The 5588-nt window shown below is 36.4% G+C and overlaps 1 protein-coding gene across 5 annotated transcripts in view; it reads right to left on the bottom strand.

Annotated features, from left to right (window-relative positions):
- The window catches only part of LOC107092722 (poly(rC)-binding protein 3), a 114275-nt gene that overhangs the window by 58406 nt on the left and 50281 nt on the right, over window positions 1-5588 (bottom strand). For 4 of the 5 annotated variants that reach the window (XM_015387349.1, XM_015387350.1, XM_015387346.1 and 1 more), the window contains exons 2-4: window positions 4908-4975; window positions 2409-2515; window positions 2104-2224 (exon numbers count right to left, since the gene is read on the bottom strand). The gene's annotated coding sequence lies outside the window, so the exon portion shown is untranslated. The remainder of the gene's footprint in view (window positions 1-2103; window positions 2225-2408; window positions 2516-4907; window positions 4976-5588) is intronic. The other variant, XM_015387347.1, reaches the window with a different exon arrangement.

The raw sequence follows: 5588 nt of genomic DNA, 5'->3' as shown, positions 1-5588 counted from the left end.
TCTTAGTTTTTGGTTTTTCCCTGATGTCTCCTAGATTCTGGTTCTTAAGATATTCTTGTTGGATTTTTGACTCCTGCCTCAGAGCCTGTTTACCTATTAAATTACTTAAATTCATCTCAACCAACTCGTCTCTGCATTTGGGTCCTCTAACCAACACCACCAAATCGTGACAGATGCAGAACTATGGAACACTTCTATACAACACTTCAAATTAAGTTCCTTTGCATTTTCTCTACCCAACTGTAAACTCACATATTTCAATAAAGAAACAACAATTTAAGGAGCTTTGTGGATGTCAACTTTAGGTGTAAATTCAACATGGAGGATCAGTTTCACCTGAACGACCTGTGAAGTTTCTCGTTCAGTTCCAGCCAATCAACTCGGGGGGCCGCACCTTCTCCGGAACCAATCATCTTGCAACATCCCCTTCATTTAGCTCCTGGCCCAGCTTCTCTCTCCCACACGCAAGTGAGCTTTCACCCACCTCCATCCCATCCCCTCCCTCATTCTAAGTCCCACTCACCCTCTATTATCAGACTACTCTAATCCTTTTCTGTGTTACTCATCCAAGTGTATGTTGATTCACAGCATCAAAGTCTTCTACCGGGGCCTGAGAGAGAAAGAACTTATTTAATCTATTCCTTTATCTGCTTCTGTCTCCTTGAACCCCAGTCGGCCTCAGTAGATGGCCGCTCACACTGAGCCTGGTTCTGCTGGAGGTTTCTTCCTGTTACAGTGGAGTTTTCCTCTCCACTGTCGCTACATGCATGCTTAGTCCGAGGGATTGCAGAGATTCAATGAGTTGATGCATTCAGATGTTTTCCTTAGATCTAAATATTTTGAAGAATATGAAGATGTTACCTGTATAAATTAAATCAATATTTTCTAATTGCAACTTTTCTCTGTTTGAGTCTCTCCTGGTTGAATTAGTCCCTCTGTGGAGATTCAGGGAACTGGAGTTAGAAAGGTTCAGTTGAAAGCTTTAATGGTTTGATGTGAAGACTCTTGAATACGGAAACACGCAATAAATCAGTCACTTATTTTTGGAGCAGTTGCTTTATTGTTCAAGTTTAAACTAAAATTCTTCAGACACAGATAGATATTTTATATTTTCCTAAAATGAGTTTACTTTTATGAACACAATATTTGTTGTTGGCATTAGTTTGAATCTGCTCCTGCAGTCGGTGGAAATTAAGCCGAGTAAATGTGCTAATGTTTCATTTATTATGGAGATTTATGGTTTAGATCAAAGCAAAACTACATAACAGGATTGTCTCTTTTCTTACTTTTATTTCTAATTACAGTGATGGAGAGAATATTTGTTAATTAGAATCGTTCATCTCTCTTTAATGTTGGTGCTAGATGCATTAAGTCATAAAAGAGAACAAGTCTGAGTGCAAAACCTGTGATCATTGTTAACATTATTAAAAGCTAAATTCATTTTGTTCTCAAATATATTCAGATTGTTATTTGACATTTTAACAGTAGAATATAATAAGTGAGCCAAAAATATTTTCACAAGAATCTGAAATGAAATTTTTAATAATGGAACGCTGGAGATAATTGATTCGTCAACTAATCGAAAAAGCTATTAGAAATAATCATTAGTTGCAGCTCCAGTCAAGTGATGCCAGTACCATTTAATTTTATAGTAATGGAGGATTAAACTATTCAATTCAGTTTCATATGTTTTTTGTTTTTTTTGCTCTTCCTCTGTAGAAAGTTGCCCCATTTTTCCTATTTGCATCATACATATCCAAAAGTATTTATATCAGCCGTATGTTGTTCTATGTAAAAGACTTTACCACCAAAGCAAATTCCTTATAAAACACTACTTGCACCAAAAAGACTCAAAGACAGAGCCTTAACAAAATGGTAGGTATAAGTAAAAGCATTTCCTGTTATCATACCCATCAAATAATAAAATAATTTGTCATGATGAGAAATTTTCCGCTCCACACAGACGGAGATTAGAGGAGCACTCCCCTGTTATCAGCGATCGTCTTCAGTCCAAGGACGACTGTCTGTCTAAACGCCTCGATAACAGAAGACAGTGAAGCCCATCAGTTTACGTTGACAGGCTGAATTTGTTCGGTTTCCCACCTGATTTGTGCTGGCGTTGGGTTCCCAGGGCATACAGGACACCAGATCAATGCTCTCCCTCTCAGACTCAGATCAGTTCATCAGCCTTTAGACTTCCCTTCAGGTTGATATCCAGCCCATGCTAACACACAGCAAAAAAGAAACATACAGTCAAATTAGATTTACAGATCTCTCTAAGCACCTTTACAGTATCTATGTTTTTAGAATGGGATTTACTGAAATTCTACACTCAGTTATAACTCTCTGTCACATATTTAAATAAAATTAAACACGTTAGTGATAGGACAGCAGAAACAGTGTCTGACCGGAGAGCGATCCCAAAAGCCTCCTGGGTTTTTTCTTCCAGGTCATGTGACCTGTGGCTATCAGAACTTGTTTGGAATGAGTTGAATGGATCTCTTGGACAACAGATCTAAATCGAAAACACAAAAAGTTAGGATGTGAGCTTAAGGAAAACTGGGACAGAAACAACATCATTTCACTAAGTTCTACAGGAAGTTTTAAGTTTCTCGTTTATATCTCATTTATTCACATTGATCAGAGCAAGAAGTGATAAAAGGAGTGGACAAAAAATCTCAACCACCACAGTAATTAAAAGGCTGACTTGTTCCCATTCTTATGACTTGCAACCGTCTTGTAATTTTCTTAAACCGACTTCTTTTTAGGGAAAATTTGTTTATCTAAAAAAAAAAAATTTTGAGAAACCTTCCCACTGTTGTAAGCAAAGTTTCAAGGACATATATTGCTTATGCATGCTCAACAAGAAATGTCAGAAAGGGAAAAAGTTTTTCCTACATACATTTTAAGTTCAAGATGACCAATTCTGTATAAGTGGAACACCCAAATGTCTCTACTTTAGTGCTGGAAATGACTGGCTTCCCGAGACCTGCAATTTCCCCATGCAGCAGCCAGAAGAACCTTAAAGGGAGATTTCAAATCCTGGAGCTTTTCACCGTGAGGCAGAGCACATTTTTCTCCATGAGAAATTAAAGCTTCTTCTTACAGCAATAAGAAGAAGCTCCTTCTGTCTGCAGCTTGTTCTTACAATTACACTCAGGATATGCATGTGTTATTAATACCCTGGAGGCTCCTTATTAATGACACTTTAATCAACATTGTTTCCAGGAGTACTTATTGGCGCTTCCAAAATGTCATTTTTAAAGTAATAATAAAACTCTCAGAAAGCTTATAAAACCAGAGACTTCCCCTAAAAAAACATTGGGGAATCACTTTTACCTTGCATTATGTCCATGATGTTATGACCTTTAACCCTTTATAGGGCACTCATGAAATACTTTGAAATTCAATATTTATAGTCGAGTCTTATTGAAGGACAGAACAGACCTTTTTACTTATGTAAAATTAGTACTTTTATGATAAAAATCAAGGTCAATGTAATTAACAAAAAGAGTCATAAAAAAATTCTTCTAAAACAAATGTTAAAAATGTGACAAACATTTATAGAAAGAAAGAAACACTTTTTTTTCCTACAACATAACCTTCAGTATATTAATGAATATTCAGGAACTTCAGTTTTGTACTTCATAACTTTTTTAATTTGCTTTCTTAGTTTATAAATTTTTTAACTCAACTTTCTAACTTTTTTTTACTAAATTAACTTTTTTTTACTAAATCTAGGCAACATTAGACTGCTGATGGTGTTCTACGAAGCAGTGTACTCAGCCTCAAAACCAAGGTGGACCATGCAGACCATGTGGACATTTGACCTTGTGATTTTTGCCTCGTTCGCTGCAAAGCAAAGTGGTGTTTTTTATCCACTGACATTCCTAGTCAAAGCTAGGAGATATGTGGTTTCTCACAATCCAGGATCTATAATCATAGCCCACTTCATAGAGCAATAAAAATACCTTCTTTCTTTAAATGTACTCTGTGTGACCCATGCTCTTTACACACCGTCATATTTTCTGGTTTTATAACAAAGAGCTTTTACCTTACACAGCTTTTGTGCAACTTTTTTGTTTTTTGTCGTTTTCTTACAGTAGGCAGTAATCCCAATTAGACCAGCATCATCCATTAGTGTGTCCATCATGTAATGACGTATATAAGGCTGAAGGCCGTCTTGATTTTTCGCAGCAGTCCAGAGCTCATGGGTGGTGCTAGACAACAGGATCCAATCTCATATTCTGCCTGTAGAATTTACTTTAACAGTTATTTACTTTAAGGTCCAGCTTTCATCTGTTAGATCAGAGGTCTGCTACCTTTGCTTTGTGGCTTCCTTCATATACAAAACGATGTGATCTTGTCCATTTTTTCCTCTCTTTGTGTGTTTGTTCTTTATTTGTCCTGCTCCCCCTTGGACAAAAACAATGTCAAACACTTTCCTCATCAATCAAACCAATGAAACGTCTAACCGCCGCTGCCAGAGTTCCTTTCCTACCCTGGATAGTGCCCTTACTACTGACCCTGCAAAAGGTGAAGGGATGAGTTCACACAACCAAGGCGGAGGGACATCAGCAATCATCTTAAGGAAGAACTTTTGCTTCCCATCAATGTTGGAATAAGGAATTATACAGATAAAAAATATATTTCCCAGTCGAAACATCTCAGACAACTGAAGACCTGCTTTCATTGAATTGCTGCCACTGATGATGATCAGTAATCAGAGTATTTTCTTGCATTTTCTAATATCTTTAGCCCAGAGATCATGAAAATTATTGAACTGATTTCAACATATATTTGTTCATATAATGTTTACTTATATCTGTGACTTTTGATGAGATTAAAACAAAACTTTTGAGTAGACAGTGATTAAGGAGAAATAAATGTTTCTATTTAAAGCTTACTTTGCTCCACACGTTCAACTGTGATGTTTTTTAGCCCAAATTAGTCCCGGCAGCTGTGCTCTGGGGATCTGTTAGAGAAAGAAAGGAAAAATAGTGCGTTAAAGGTGCTCTGAGGACATTGCTGAATATTTAAAAGCATATCATGCTCCTGATGTTAGAAGACATTTCTAAAGAGCCACGCAGCAGGAACTTATCCCTGAATGGGTTTCTTATTTTAAAGGGGCTAAAACTGGGACATTTAATGCTGATGTTAGGAAGCTGAGATCTTAGCAGTCAGCACTCCAAACGAAAACCAGAAAAGAATCCCTGAAAAGATCTAAAATTATTAATCATGAAGTTAACTTTACTGTAGCTCTATGCAGCTGCAACAAGCCCTCCCACTGTTAGCTTGTTACATATTTTATTTGATTATTCTAGCACACAACTAAACACCAATGAATGCTGACTGTGAGCACATACTGCCCTCTCCTGGTACTTAATATAAAGGACACAAAGATTTGATGTTAAATATTAATGGAAAAAGAAAAATTTATAAGAAAATCCTAGAATTTTTTTTTTCTCCTAAGAGAAGCTGTAACCTGTGCTTGAAATTATTTATATTTAATAATCCAGTTTAGAATTATCTGGGAACTTCAGTATGGAAAAAATGGAAAAGGTCTTTTTCCAAGTTTAAAAAGATTT

Source organism: Cyprinodon variegatus, unplaced genomic scaffold (genome assembly GCF_000732505.1).
Source record: "Cyprinodon variegatus isolate N-32 unplaced genomic scaffold, C_variegatus-1.0 Scaffold391, whole genome shotgun sequence".
Classification (NCBI taxonomy): Eukaryota; Metazoa; Chordata; class Actinopteri; order Cyprinodontiformes; family Cyprinodontidae; genus Cyprinodon; species Cyprinodon variegatus.
Note: the sequence above shows the minus strand (reverse complement) of the source record. Positions and strands in the feature narration are given on the sequence as shown.